The sequence below is a fragment of the Pararge aegeria genome, chromosome 17, assembly GCF_905163445.1.
Source record: "Pararge aegeria chromosome 17, ilParAegt1.1, whole genome shotgun sequence".
Lineage (NCBI taxonomy): Eukaryota > Metazoa > Arthropoda > Insecta > Lepidoptera > Nymphalidae > Pararge > Pararge aegeria.
In genome coordinates, this window is record NC_053196.1 from 7,700,768 (window position 1) to 7,717,649 (window position 16,882).

At 33.7% G+C, this 16,882-nt stretch overlaps 1 protein-coding gene across 5 annotated transcripts in view; it reads left to right on the forward strand.

Annotated features, from left to right (window-relative positions):
• LOC120631169 (cGMP-dependent protein kinase, isozyme 2 forms cD4/T1/T3A/T3B) overlaps positions 1–16,882 on the forward strand; it is a 205,347-nt gene that overhangs the window by 143,297 nt on the left and 45,168 nt on the right. The window contains exon 1 of one of the 5 annotated variants that reach the window (XM_039900627.1): positions 8,184–8,353. The exons of 3 other annotated variants lie outside the window; for them this stretch is intronic. The gene's annotated coding sequence lies outside the window, so the exon portion shown is untranslated. Of the gene's footprint in view, positions 1–8,183; positions 8,354–16,882 lie in introns of those variants that run through there. One more of the 5 variants, XM_039900628.1, reaches the window with a different exon arrangement.

Genomic DNA, 16,882 nt, shown 5'->3' on the forward strand with positions numbered 1-16,882 from the left:
ATTACAGGCCTATTTCAATCTTGCCAACTCTTAGTAAGGTCTTTGAAAAAATTATACTTTTTCAACTTTTAAATCATTTTAATGTACATAACTTACTTCATCCGGAGCAGTACGGCTTCACTAAAGGTCGTAGTACAACGGATGCAGGCGCAAGACTCATAAAGCATATTTACGATGCCTGGGAACGTTCGCAGAATGCCATTGGTGTTTTCTGTGATCTGTCCAAAGCATTCGATTGCGTTGAACACAAAACGTTGTTATTAAAACTAAGCCACTATGGCATCAAAAACGTTGCACTCAATTTAATTGCCTCTTATCTAAGTGATAGAGTTCAAAGGGTATGCGTAAAAGACATAAAGTCTAAGGGATCATCTGCCTTAATGGGTGTCCCACAAGGCTCAATTTTGGGTCCCTTATTGTTTCTGGTGTATATAAATGATCTGCCACACCATGTCAGGGGCACTTGTGAGATTGTACTGTTCGCAGATGATACATCTCTCATTTTTAAGACTGATAGAAACAAAGATAATTTTGACGACGTAAACCGTGCTTTGTCACATGTGTCAGACTGGTTTACTGTTAATAACTTACTTTTAAATGCAAAAAAAACTAAGTGTTTGGAATTTGTTTTGCCTAACGTAAAAAAAATTGATAAAAACATCATAATAAATGGAGAAACACTTGAAATAGAAAACTCCACTGTTTTTCTAGGAGTGACCTTAGATTGTAAGCTACAGTGGGGTACCCATATAGAAAGCCTAGCGAGTAAACTCAGCTCAGCTGCATATGCAATCAGGAAAATTAGACAGCTTACCGATGTTGAAACAGCTAGGCTTGTTTATTTCGCATACTTTCACAGTATTATGTCCTATGGGATCTTGCTGTGGGGAAAAGCTGCAGATATTGAAAGTATATTTATACTACAGAAAAGAGCCGTACGATCAATATATAAACTTGGATCACGCGAATCGCTTCGTGAAAAATTTAAACAAATAGGTATTCTTACAGTAGCTTCGCAATACATTTATAATAATATAGTCTTTGTGAGGCAAAATATTACTCTTTATAAATTAAAAGCTGAAATTAACAATCGACTTACCAGAAACGGTCATAAATTGGTGATACCTGCATATCGTCTGCGAAAGGTGCAGAACTCCTTTGTGGGGTTGAGTATACGCTTTTACAACATGATTCCTAAGGAAATTCTTGACCTACCAATGCATACATTTAAAAAATGTGTAAAAACGCATCTAGTACAGCGAGGTTACTATACATTTGATGAATTCCTCAATGACAAGGTAGAATGGAAGCAGCCAGCCTCGCTCTCATCTCCCGCAAGATAGCAAAATGATTGTAAATGTTGATGTTGGAAAAGAGCAACTACTGAGTTTCTTGCCGGCTCTTCTCGGTAGAATCTGCTTTCCGAACCGGTGGTAGAGTCACACAAACATGCATACTTGACGTTTCAAAAGTGCTTATAAAGTAGGCCTACTTGAAATAAATGAATTTGAATTTGAATTTGAATTAGTTATAAGAAGACATATCAGGTAATATTCTAAATACAAGTTTGAAGATTTGCAAACTTTGGGGCGTACAAGACAAAAAGGGCGTGCAAAGAACAAGATAATTCTGTTAGTCACACCTGCATCAATGGTAACAAATGCTTACATAATTAGATTGTTATTCACAGCTGCATATCTAAGGGTCAGGTTGCCAAAATGATCCTATGATGTCTTTTGTTGGAAAAGGAACTCCAATAAGAAGAAAGTGTAAGCGTACATATCATAGTGTTGTTCACTTTGAATACTGGAGAAAAAAAACTAGTGTAGGCTAGATATTAGGAAGACATAAGGCAAGATAATATTTGTATTTCTGCAAGCAAGTAAAAGTAAAGTTTTGTTCTTTGGCAACTGTGATAAATGTCACACAAAAGGTACCTATAAATTGTTATGCAAGGCCCCAGACCTACGCGTATAACTCATTTTTAATTACAAACACGTGTGCATAAAGACTAGGAAGAGAAAGTGGTTTGCGTATTGCGTGGTCACTCAAAGGACCATGGGATGTGCTACTAATTTCTTACTGGTAAAAAGGGCGCTGACCGAGTGAAATAACAAGTAATATTGGCTATACATAATCAAGACCCAGTTAGAAACCTAATTGAGAATATTGTAGGCATATCGAATAAGTTCATGAATAAATTCAAACATTAGTCTTATATTAATACAACAAAATAAAAACGTGTCTGTGCTTATGTACACTCGTTAGAAGTTATACTTCTTTATATTACTTCGGCTATAAACGACTCTAACAATAGAAAAAAGGTATTTAATACGTTAGTTTTGTTATGACGCATTATCTAGCGCAATATCAAACACAACTATTTGTACATAATTAAAGAAAATAACATAATAAACATAATTAAATTTGGAATACTAATAAACTCAATATCGGGCAGCTAAATTTCACACAACATTAATATTTCAGATTTTGAACAAGTGCATCAATTATATCAGTGGAATGAGCCCGCAGACTTTGACAATTAAAAGTGTGCACTGAGATATAGCTAACTTCAGGATGTCGGTTTTTGTGACGGTTCTCGCGCGTATCTTAAAAATTTACTCTCATATTTTTCTCTAACGTGCCAAAAGAAGTATAACTACAAAAATGATACCGATGTCATAGACAGTAGAAGTAAATTGCATCCTAAAGTTTCTAAAAAAAGTTCACCTTCAACCTTTGCTTCATGACATGTAGATTATTCAGTTATGGAATGCTTTGTCTCTTCTACCTAACCATCAATCCTATTTTAAATGTCCAGAGTACAACTTTCGCATTATTAATAATAGCGCGACTTCGTCCGCGAATGAGTCGACTTAAACAAATAGTCTTATGTCTGATTCCGAGATTCCAATACAAATGAAACCAACGAATCTAAATTTCATGAAAATCGTTGGAGCCGATTCCGAGATTCCAATTATATATATATATTAATTCCAATTATATAATTATATATATATATATATATATATTTATATATATATATACAAGAAATGCTCTTTTAAAGATGTAAGATATAGAAACTCAATTGATATTTCTGGATAAACATAAACGCATAACATCCCAAACTAATATATACATACTGCCGTTCATAGTATGTGAATATACTATAAACGATACATTTCTAAAGATGAAAATCAAAATAAAACAGTTTTTAATCAGTAACGGTCAGTAGAGCTAATGCAGGCCTATAATACAAATTCTAAGAAAATTGAGCTAGAAGAAAATCAGATTCCGTCCTACTAAGCCCATCTTGATATTGCATAATGATCTATATAACATAACGTGTAAGGCTGATAGTCGCGCCATTAGTTATATGTAGTATGAAGATAATTTTCGACTTAGCTCCACTCACTTAGTATAGTGACCACATTAGCCAATAATATGGCCTTAATGTCTATAGGTTATTGTGAGAAATATTGTTATGTAGGCCGATGACGAAATACAGAGGCACTATAAATACAAATTGTTCTATACACGCACCGTAAATGCTAGCAAATTAAGTAATAAGTACTGTAAAGTAACTCTAGAAATAATGTCAGATTATACTGTTCATAAGAACAGCCGTTGTAGCCTTTATTGCAAATTTTCGCATTCATTGTTATTTGTTTAAATTTAGTGCCTTGGAAATGCAGAAGACTTTAAATACATGTAGATGGAAAAATAGCTCCAATTAAACATAATGATTAAAAATTTCCATTATAATATCATTATCTGCTTATGAAATAATATGGAGGAACTCACCACTGAGAACGAACCTGTTTAAAATTATTAATTAGTGCATTACTTGCGTCATCCAGACGACAAAAATCATCTTTCATCAATCAAAGATGTCATTTTCTAAATAAATTATCAGATGCTTTGAAAAATTGCGTACTCTCAATAATTTAGTCCTCATACAATCCAGTAGCTAATTACATGCATAACGAATTATTTTAAACTATTTCTTTGCATGGTGTTAGTCGTGTCTTTAGTTACGTTCCAGTTCCGGAAAAAATGAGAATGTTATCTGAACTATTTGCAACTGTAAATACATATATGGCGTTAGATGTAAACAGTTTAATTCTTTAATTGGTCGTGCAATATTGTCACAGATTGTAGCCATGTGACCATCCATGTCTGGATTTCTCTTTACAGACCACATACTTCAGAGTTTAGATCATAGGTCCTCAAACATATCACGTAACAGTAATAAAATTTTATCATGGAAGCTTTGAATGATTCCTCCTTGAGAGATAAAAAGCTTGATTCAGTTTTATGTTCCGCGCGTTATTTATAAGGCTAAAATAAAAGAATTTTTTAAAATGGTTAACATACGTAGATTTCCTAATAGTAATCCTTTAAATATATAGGTTGTGCTTATAGAAATTCATCATGTACCGCAATGTAATTTTATTGTTTAGTGACGAACGATAGAGGACATGAGGCATTCAGTTCCATCTTGGTAAACATTGAGTTTATGTGTAGTTCCTGTCATAGTTACATTTGGAAAGAACTCTTTATGAACGTAATATAAAGAAAAGAACTCAAGTCTTACTTTTTAAGTCTCTTTTGATAATTTATACACAGTAATATTATGTTAAACTGGCGATAACTTTCTTATAATATATTTCATACCTGGGTGGTTTTCTGGTTCTCTAGCTACAAGTGTTTTGTAAACTTTTATGTATAAAATTAATGAAATGTATAAAGTTTTGCTGATTGGTCGAGCTGGCGCTCGTCATGCAAAATTTATAGATTTTAATACAAATGTAGAAAAGAAAGCTGGTCCAGAACTGATTCCGGGAATAATTTTGAAGGATTTTTACTTTTGAGTTACTTTACATTGTAATGTAAAGTACCTCGTTGATATTTTTAAACGATTTCTTGTCGTGATTTGTGAAAGCGAAACCCCACGATCTCAGCCTTGGCCGCGGTCTGATTTGCGACGCAAATGAAATGCGATTGAAGCCTCTTGGATTACCATTTCTACTTTTACTTGAACTTTCCACCCACCACTCAAATTGATTAAGCACACGTTCATATTTATGCTGCTTTTTCTGCTAACTTTAAAAAGCATACAAAATGCTGAAGATTAGAAAAATATATCTCTAAATACGGAGATCAAAGCTCCTTAGAATTTGATTTCGATCTCTGTGATGCCTTTTATACTAAATGCGAAGGTTTGTTTGTTGAAATATTGGTCTATCTATAATGATCAAACAGGCACAGAATATTATGAATCGAAGAGTGACAGAAGCTCCTATTTATCATGCCTGTATTTCTATACTTCAAGAACTTTTTATGCACCGCAGAATTTCTTTCGAGAAGTTTTATTTTTATTTATTTATTTGTACACCACACACGGAGGGAAATAATGGCAACCTTAGGATTAGGAAATCATGAGCCTTGTCAAATAGGTGGTGCAAAATTATTATAAATTTACACTCACATAGCTACATACAAATACATAAATAAAAAGTCCACAAATAAGAGAAATGTACCGCGATTTTAAATATATCAAGTGATTTTGCTGTCGTATGTTCCTTGCGAGTGCATTTCAGAATTCGATAGCTTGTACTGTGAAGAGAAGCTTATAAAACTTCGTCTTGTGGAATGGCATGCTCAGTGTCAGCATACGACATGATCTCAGGTCCGAGGTGTTTTGGGATTTAATAACACAGTGTACACAAGCGAAAGTAGGTACATACAGATCCCAGAAACGGCGAATAGGAATAGGAAACCACTTGAGCTTTTGTCCAAATTCATATACGTGGTCATACTTGCGTAGGTCAAACATGAACCGAAGATATTGGAGAAAATATTTATTTTTCTCTGAAAAAACGATTTGAAACATTCAGTGGTGCTATTCTCCTATATATCTTAGCTCTACGATCTATAGCTTTCAATAATTAGGCTATCCAAAACTGAAATAATTTTCAAATCGGACCAGTAGTTTCTGAGATCATCGAGTTCAAGTAAACAAACAAAGAAACACACTATTCAGCTTTATATAACAGTATTAAAAGATTTAAGACAAAGCTAGCACAAGAATTGAGTTATTGATTCTGCTCTTATTATGTCGAACTACTAACTCAAATGGGAAATAGTTTTTTGCTCATTCTAATTAAAGTGGTTTGTAATTTCTCTTCATAACCTTTCAAATCCGCATTAAAGACAGTTCATTTGAGAGGTTTTGTAGAGGAATTTAATCCTAACCTGCAACTGCCTGACAAAATCGATTAAAAAAAAAGAGATAGGTATAAAGCTGTATAGCTTTGAAAGAAACAGGTCAAAACCTGGCTATTCAATAAATCATACTAACATGACGTAAAGTTAACTATAAAGATACATTTTAGAAACCCAATTTGTAATCATAATAACCAAAGACGAACTTTTTTGTATTAGATGAATATGTTATAATGAATATTCAGAGGTATTTAGTGAAGTCTCTACATTCACGTCAGAATGTGATATATAAATCAATAGCTTTGTTTATAAGTCTTTCGGCACAGATAATAGCATGGCAGATAATAAAATAAGGTATATTTAAGTTTTAATAAAATTTAATATGATTTAGAGATTTTATTTAAAAAAACTATGATTAAAGCAGCATTAAGGTGATAAATGTGATTCTCACATCAACAACTGATCGTGTCTGTGGAATTGACGTATAGCGACCACTATTGTGCTACTATCTGGCAATTATAGTCATAATTTTATAACCGCATAATTATAATTATGATTCTTGGTATTAAATGCTTATTATGACGTAGATCTGATAGGCTACCGGTTCTACACGTGCACATAATTTGAACTTGAACTAGTGTAACTGTACATCATTTCGTACATCGATAATTTACTTATCTCCCGCGTCAGGACTTCTATTTTTAAATTAAGAAACGAGTCACTCAAAGTAACCTAATATATTGAATGCGAAAGTGTGCTTGTTTTTTTTTATATTTTTCCGTTTATTTATTACGTATATTCTAAAGCGTCAACTACTGCACTGATCTTGATACTTTTAAGTATACCCTTTGTTACCTATGGCTTCAATGCTAAACCAGTCTTGGTAAAGTTTTGAATTGAGATAGCGTAGGTACATCGTGGACACAGATAGGATGTTTTTAATTCCGAGAAAATAACTTTCCCGCAGGATACAGCAAAAACTGAAACAAAAGCGTTAAGTTATATAATTAAAAAATGTTGAAAAAATGGGTTAATCTAGGTTGTTTATGTATTTAATTTCACTTAGCACTTTCCCTTCTCATTTCTGCCGCTTTCCATGTTATCCGGATTATGTTGTAACTTATGTAACCAGAATGAACGTAGCGATACACTCATATGGGCTTATTTGCATTTAATGGGATTTTAAAAGGCTTATTAATTCTTATGATACATCTCGAATTTAGTCTGTTCATTTTATAATGTTTATTCTCTTATCCGCATCATCATACTCCTCTCTCATAGGGCTATTAATCCTCAGACATCCAACGATGTCATTTGAGAGAAAATGAGTTTTTTTTACAAAAAAATATGCAGTAGAAGATAAAGGTCAACGCTCAAGTTATACGGAGTCGTAATGTCATTTTGTTTTCCAATACCTACTCCTAGTTTTTTTGGTTATTACGACGTGGTCATGGGCAATACCTTGCACTGGTTTACCTAAATTATCTTACCTTCTACACAACGTTCTTATTTTTTTCTTGTTGTTAACCTTCACTTTCAATATGGCCATCATGATGCTTCACTGGGTCTTGACAGAAAAAAAAACACAGGCTAAAATTAAATACTGGTAGGCTTTTTAAGTGTCCCATTAATATTTTAATAAATGAACAACGTATTACAATTTAATTGTATAGCTAATAATAACTATCTATGTCTTTATTATGAAAACATAATCTTTTTGTTCAAATATAATATTATAATATTTAAATCATGTACGCTTTAAATCTTTTACGTTAGCTCTGTAGTTTGCGTAAATATATTTTACGGGGACGTCATATCTATTGTTACTATTAAAGCTTTATAAATTCAGGTATAAAATGTTCTGTCTCTACCTGTATATCGATCTCGCTTGCTCACGTCATCACTACGTGCGCAGGAGTTGATCAAGATCAGAGTGCAACAGTAAGCGGGGCGACGCTGCCGTGATTGGTCGCCTTGTGGATTATGTTTTATGCTCCCGAATAATTTTTCGACGCGATATATCTCTCTTCTGAGAATGATGGTTTGTGTGATTTCCAGTTTTTATTCGTACGCAAGATTTAGTGATTCAATTATAAACTTGTGGAGAACGCAGTGAAGTGTCAAGGTGTTTTTTCGCGCAACTTGCAGCTGTCACAACACAAAGATTTCGAAGGATATTAAGTGACTTTCGTTATGAAAAGCTTGGATAGCGTGAATCCGCTTTATGCCACAACAATATTTTGTTACCACATTGGTGCTTGGCATCAGAATATTCCTTAATTAACAGGACTTTTAACATGTATAAAAATATTCAAATTTAATTTTAATACAAATAATATCTTGCGATTTTACTATGACTTGATCCCAACTTTTATAGACTGATACGCTACTTGGTCAAGTAAGATAGAATGCACTCTTAGAAGTTGATATTGCACTCAAGTCATGCTTGCGTGCATTACCCGAATGTGTCGTGAAAGTATTTTTGAGCGTTGTCTTCACGGTGAAGATTTTTAGCATATTAATGATTAAGCTTGGAGCTTTCTACACCAGACGTTCAGCCTCTCTGCATTTCTTGAAATTTGTTTAGATTTCTTTCGTTGTTTTGATGAGTGAATTTAGCAACCACACTAACAGCAAAAACAGCAAATATTGCCATAATTTATTATATATACAGTTTTAATTACACAGGCTTATTTACAACTCAAAGTTGTAAATTAGCTGATTAGACTGTGTTTTTGAAATAAAGTTTTTTTGTTAATTGATGCTGTTACAGCTCAGTTGTATTTAATTGGGTCTCCTGATATATTAATTAATCACTAAACTGTGGAAAGCTTTTGATTATTATAAATTAAAGAAGTTCCTGTATGTACGATGTCTCGTCAATTTATTCACTCGGAGATTAGAAAGTACCTACATAGCTATCATTGATTTTATCAAATTCATGTGTCTAATGTTATGATCCTGATTTACTGGCTGAACAATGTGGTATTCTAACCCATGTATAACATTGATATTATCATTTAATAATAGTGCGGGCTATAACGATTGTCACGACGCTATAGAAAGTTATGTTTTGTTGTGTATTGAAAATGTGATAAATTATAGTCATGTTAACCACTAGCTGTTAAATAAGGGTCGTATAGTAAAGTTATATTGCTCCCGTACGACCTGTAATATAAATTTTTCATTAAGTTTTTCCTAAACTACCTATGCAACCATATAACATGATGTGTAGGTCAAGGTTTATCTACATAAGATTGTCTTGATAATAAACTGTATCTTCCTTGTAATGATTAATATTTTATGCCAAAAAATGACGATTTAAAACAGATATTGTTTTTAAATTTGGTCATGTTATTACAAGACATACGTTTATGGTTTCGACCACTTTGGTTAAATCTTCTAAAGACCAAAATGTTTGTATAATAGGTATAGTACGAGTATTTCTGTATGACAAGCCATTGGACAGCGCATCACTATCTCGATCGTGTTTTCTCCTAGCTTGGTTTACAAATACATATCTAACATTATTTCAGGCTGAAATCTTATTATTATTTATAATAAATAAAGCCTATGTTAGCTCTATATACAATAGATTTCCAATGAAATTATTAAAATCGGTTCAAATAAAACAAATAAACATATCTTTCCTATTTTTATATTAAAATATTATTATCAACGCATTGGGAAACGAAATAAGATAAGTAAATGAATGGCCGGTTTATTAGTAAGACGGGTAGTTGTCTGTCTGATAAAAGGCTCATACAAATGCAGTTCATGGAATGCCTCTAATGTCGTAATGCTTTATTGAGTTCAATGGAAGAAAGGAACTCTTTTGTCTACTACTTTAACAGTTACAGTACGTAGGTTCCATAATTCAAAAATTCAAAATAATTCAAAATTCATTTATTTCAAGTAGGCCTAATACAAGCACTTTTGAAACGTCAAGTCTGTCCGTGTGTAGTGACTCTACCACCGGTTCGGAAGGCAGATTCTACCGAGAAGAAGCCGGCAAGAAACTCAGCAGTTGCTCTTTTCCAACATCAAAAATTTACATTTTATATTTTAACATTCATTTTTCTATCTTGTGAGAGATGAAAGCGGAGCCGGATGCTTCCAAGCAACCTTGTCATTAAGAAACTCATCAATTGTATAATAACCTCGCTGTAATAAATGTGTTTTAACACATTCTTTAAACTTATGGATTGGTAGGTCCAAAATTACCTTAGGAATCATATTATAAAAGCGTATACTCAATCCCACAAATGACTTCTGCACCTTTCGCAGACGATATGCAGATGTCACTAATTTATGACCATTTCTTGTAAGTCGACTGTTTATATCCACTTTTTGTTTATAAAGACTAATATGTTCCCACCTACCTATACACTAATCTGGAACGAGCTATTTATATCTGTGATTCTTGCCTTATGATGCTATAGCTGTGTACCTACAGTTTTTAAAATGATGAGTCATTACATAACTTCCTATTACCTACTTCTTCTAGGTAGGTACGTGATAGTATTCCGAAATATGGTATACACAAAATTTTATCATCATCTGTTTCGATACCGTTTACTTGAACCGTAGTAACCTTGATCTATTAATAGTAACTTGATTAAAAAAAAATCTTTTTTATTAAACTGGTTTAGTCATAGAAGAGCGGTTGCGAGAACAGACTGTTTCTTCTGTTTATGCCCCGTATTTATTTTTGGTGCCATACCTACCTGGCTACAATGTGATATTTCATCATATTTTCGAAGCCATCCGGAGTAGGTTGGTTTACCTACCTGGCCTACTTCGGATGAATTCCGGATGTTTGAGGACCGTGTCTGTAAGTGTTTTTTAAAGTTAAGTACATAATTACCTGAAATTTTTATAGTGATTAGGTAGGTACATAATACGCAGGATTTTATTTTTATTAGTCGTCTTTACCAAAGCACGTAGCACGTATTTGGTGGGTAAGTGCATAAGTATACCTTAGTCACAGGTGCGTGACTAAATCTTGGTCCCTTCGTTAGGGAAGCCTAAGCCCAGACCACTTGGCTATCATCGCTTCCTTTCTGAAATCTGAGATCACATATATTATGAAAATAAATACTTAGTAGGTATACCTAGCTGTTATTTTGTATAGTTTTTAGCTATTGCAAGCGCACCTACCTACCTATTATAAAAGATTTTTTTGAATTGTATGCAAATCATTCTTTATTTTGAATGCCTTGAGAATATTGTTATTAGAATCTCTTATTGTTCAAAGTGCTACACATACCAAGGTGTCATACCAGTCTATTGTTTGCTCGTATTCCTATCAGAGCGATTGTTTTATGCAGATTGTTTATTTTTGATTCTTATAAAGTTTACCTAGCGGTGTTTTGCTTGGTGAAAATATAGGTATACTGACTACTTAAAAGTGATTCCTTTCTCTTTCGATCTTTCTAGATTAGTGTTAGGTATCATCATCAACCCTTTTAACGGCCCACTACAGGGTGCGGGTCTCTTCTCAGAATAAGGAGGGTAAAGGCCATAGTACACTACGCTACGCTACGTACTTAGGTCTTCAAACACCATTGAGAACGTTATGGAGATCTGTCATGCACGATGTTTTTCTTTACCGTTAAAACGAGTGATATTTTAGATTTCTTAAATTAAAAACGCACATAACTCCTAAAAGATAGAAATGCGTGCCGGGGATCGTACTCAGTTACGCCGAAAGGGAAGCCGAAGCTTTAACCACTAGGCTATCCCCGATTTAGGTGGTAGTTATCTAGAATTATTATTCTTTAACATTGGTACCAACTTGTACTTCTTATTTCTTTATTTATCTCAGTTCAATGTCTCCCACACGTAGCTGGGCACAGGCTCTCTCTCTTATAGGGGACAAGGATAGCTTTCACCCGCCACGCTGCTCTCATTCGGGTCGACGGGCTTTATTAAAAAAAAAATCAAATTTCAAAATTCATTTATTTCAAGTAGGCCTAATTTATAAGCACTTTTGAAACGTCAAGTCAGTCGGTTTGTAGTGACTCTACCACCGGTTCGGAAGGCCGGTTCGGAAGGTTTACCGATTATTATCACGTGCTGGTGATAGTAACTGGGACTGATTGCTTAACGTTTTCTCTGAGGCACCGGAGCGTTAAAACGCCAATTTCCCAATAACCTTTTCTTGATCAGAAAAACCTTATAAGAAGGTTATATACCTAAGTATGTATCTTTTATTTCACTAGGTAGGTAGCTATGAATTATTATTATAGTTTACATTTGTTTGCCCGTCTCGGCATTTGAACCCAGAAGTAATCTTTATTGGAACATATACCAAGGAGGTAGCAAGAGGAGACCGTTGCCCGGTAATGGGTTGATATGATGAGATAGGTATTTTGTTTACTAAGTCGGTATATTTTTTTACTTTATATTGCTTTCTTAAGATATAATTATCTTTATGTTGATCCCCACTTACTGAAAAGATAGATTAGATTCTAAGAGTATAAGATTTAGACTACTTTAAACTACTTTTAGTAGTAGGATAGAGAGAGTGACAGCTTGTCCGGGTTACTACCGCCATGCTTTTTTGTGTCGCCAAGCAGCATTGATGCAATGCTGCGTTCCGGTCTCCAGAGCGTGTATGCCGGTGATATTTCAGGCACATGAGGCCACCACACCTCACCTCAGGTTTGTGAGCACGTGGCGGCGTTGCAGGGTGTGTTACTAGCATGCCTTGCAAAGTGTTGCCATTAAACACACTTCCCAAAAGGTAATCTGCTTAGTCTATATTAATAAATAAATAAATATACTACGACAATACACACATCGCCACCTAGCCCCAAAGTAAGCGTAGCATGTGTTATGGGCACTAAGATGATGACTATTTTTGAATAATATACATAAATAAATAGCAATATACATATAAACCACCCAGACACTGAAAAACATTCATGCTCATCACACAAACGTTTCCCAGTAGTGGGAATCAAACCTTGGACGGCCTTGGACTTAGAAAGCAGGGTCGCTGCAAACTGCGCCAATCGGCCGTCGCCAATATTATTACTATAGAAAATTTTACTAAAAAAAATAACTACCTATTTGTATGCTTTACCTTCCGTATGTAGTCAAATTTTTTCGTTCGCTGATAGGCTTTAATAAATGTGGCATAACGTTGAAATAGTGGTGCAGGTTTTTGACACACTTGAATTTGATCATCTTTTAAATGCCGGAGCGTGATGTAATCTGCAAAAGTATTCCAACTTAATGCCACGTTTGTAAATACTATTAAGTGAAAAACCAGGCATAGATTTCTCAAGTTCCTAGATTCTCACGTATCAGCTGGCCAGTCCAATGGATATGTGGACCATTGAACTGGTTTCAACTCTATCGATATAGAAATCGTTTTCTAGTAGTTCGATCATGCGTTTAATAATTACCTCCAATTTGCGATGTATGCTCATATTATTGTGATGTATCTACTTCTTATATATATGTAGCTACCTATCTGTAATTTTGCTCAAAGGCGTTAAAGTATAAATTATCTAATAATTGACTAAAGACTTCGCGTGAGGCGTTTATGTCCGATTTAACACGATCATCCTTTGAATATATAAATATGCCTATTCTACCAAATAATATAAAAAACTTGGGGTTTTAGTACACATAAGCAGAAAAACCAATACAATTACAATACATAATTAGGTACATCAACGTTCCATTAGGAGCGATAGAAATGCTATGACTTTTGTAAAAAAAATAGAAAAACCAAAATAGGTATTTTACTTATTTAGTTCAGGTATAAGTGGTTAGGTAGGTATAATTGATTTTATGTAGTAAATTTTCTGCACTCTTACTACTCTATGATATTAATTAAGCCAAATCCCACAGAAATACTTGCTTAAAATAGGGTTAAGAAGGCACAAAGTTTTTTTCCCTTATTATAACCACAATATTCGATAATGTCAAGACAAGCTAAGGCACACAGCTTAAACATGAAATGGTAGCGCCTTCTGAAATCAGGGACTCTCATTTGTGACACAAAGCACTTTCAAAGTAAAAACAGAAGAAACAAAAAGATTTACATATAATTGATTCTGCGGAAATGAAAACAGTGTTTGTAGGTTATCAGTACGAATAACCTTTTCAAGTCAAATATCTTGCTTGCTTGTTATAATACCTAAAATTCATTTAGAACAATAAATAAAATCAAAGAAGTTAAATAATTGCTATTATATTAGTACTAGTAGTGTGGCAGCGACAAAAAGTAATTAAACAGTTGTTATACATTAATTTAACATTGTGTCATCGTTCAAATCACATTGCCCGGAGTCTGCGCTTACTATAAGGTGGTGTGCACACGATAGATACCATACGCGTATAAAAAATATTTACTTCCTCACGATGTTATTTCATACCATTATAAGTAGGTAATGTAAACTTTGGTAAACTGATACGAAAATAAACATTTTTTAATTTAAATTGTCGTGAGTAAAGATAATTTTTACTAAAGTAGGTACTAAGAATAAAGAATTACCCGAGTTAGGGCATCTATTACACAGTAAAAAAAAATTTTTTTTGCACTAACATAAAACTATGTACGGTAGTTACATAGTTTTTGTTAGTGCTGTGGAACGATGCGATCGAAGAGTTGGTGAATTCTAATGCGGAGGACAAAACTCTGTTTTGGTTATAGGTTTTAAAATGAAATCTAAACCTATTTATATATTTGATAGATTGAAGCGAGGTTATAGAATTTGTCCTTCCGTTCGTCTAGCCGTCTATTGGTTGGCCGTAAGTGGAATCTGTAATTTACGTTTATTCTCCTTTAATTATTTTTATTCTGGATGTCTACAAGATGAAGTTATTTGAGTTACAATGCGAGATCCTAGTTCGGGGCAATTTCTAGTTAGGTGTTTGAGAGAATACTTTTTCCTTATAATCTGCTGTCGAAAATGGTGCTGTGTTTGTTGTTACGCATTTTGCGAGCACTTGCTCCCAATAGTCAGGACACTCAAGAAAAACGAGTAGCCATAATAACTTTTAAGAGCGTTGCTAATCAATCAAGCGGTAAAATTGAACCGTGCATATACACCTTTAGCAAATTGCAGTAAACAGCAGTGAAAGTGCAATAACAATAAATGTTAAAAACTTGCTACTGTGCGGACGGAATAAAGTCTCGCCCATTATCTAATTATTGCGTAACAAGGTACAGTTCGCGTTTGATGGACTCTTGAGCCCCAGTTATTTCCTCATGGATGGTGGTTTGTGCAATTCGTGCCTACCTTCCGTGACGCATCCGTTCTTATGGACGGTTATTTCGTTTATATTATATTTATTCTCACAAGTGAAAAGCTGTGAGTAGAGGTAAGTACGGAGTGATAAGATCGAAGACGTTCTCTCATTAACTAATTATAATGTGTTAGCATTAAATATAACGCTTTGTTTTTGATATATATTAGCCTCTCTCTAGGAGAGAAAGTACAATTTCCAAATATTGTTCGAAGTTTTTATGATATTTATTCAATTCAATTCAATTCAATTCAAATTCATTTATTGCATATTACAGGTCAGGTTGGATAGAATTATAAGTATGAAGTCCCAATGTATATTGCCTCTTTGGGCGTGCAACAATTACAGTGTAGATTTTATATTTTACAGACTAAAGTTAATTATTTAGAACTAGTACATTAAATGTCATATTTTAACTAATTATAAAATTCATTAATATTATAAAATGTGTAGTTAACTAAAAATTTAAAACACTCTTTTTTAAAATTAATTAAATTATTTTCCCTTACGATCTTTGGTAACTTATTATATATTTGTATAGCCATCACACAGACACTTTTGTTAAAGAACGCGGTTTTGTGAGGGGGAACTATCTAGAACTTCAGCGATTTGACGTTTCGGTACGATGCCGCATAGCAACCGATTAGGGTCAGCCCGCTACCATCTTAGACTGCTTCTAGATTCCAATTGAAATTGAAGTCAAGGGCGAATATAAAAAAAACTCATCTTTCGACGAATTGATGAACTCGATCATAGTTCTGTACGATCCCTGTGCACTTCATATATGAACAAAAGCACTGCCTAACCTAAAGAATTCATATCACTCGTAAGGGAAGAAGATTTTGCCCTTTTCTGCCAAGTTTCTTAATTATGTCTACCCTAGTCAAAAACCTTGTAAACGCCATGCTGTTTTTATATTATATTTTACTACTGCCGTATGATCATTCCATTATCGTAATCATCCTGACTAGGAATCATAGTTTTAGACGGAACTTATAGTTTTTAGATCTCCTACGTTGCATTATAAAATACAAGTTAGGTAATAAACTGTTAGTAACTGTTAGGTAATAATTATTGTTATTAGATATAGGAGTTTTGGCGCTCTCAGGGGGGTAGAAAGAAAAAGTATAGTCGTCTTTTAACCGCTGGAGAATAATAGAAGTCATACTACACGAGCGCATCGCTCGACCCCATCACTTGATTAACAAATTAATATTGTTAAAATGAAATAATAGGATGCCTTCTTATCAATACAGGTTTTATAATGATATGCTAATAAAAACAATAGAATTTTAAATAATACTAAGAGCCACTTGAACCTGTTATGAAGCTTTATTGATTTTTAATAAAAGCTATGGCATTTAGGTAAATAATAAGCAAAAAAGTA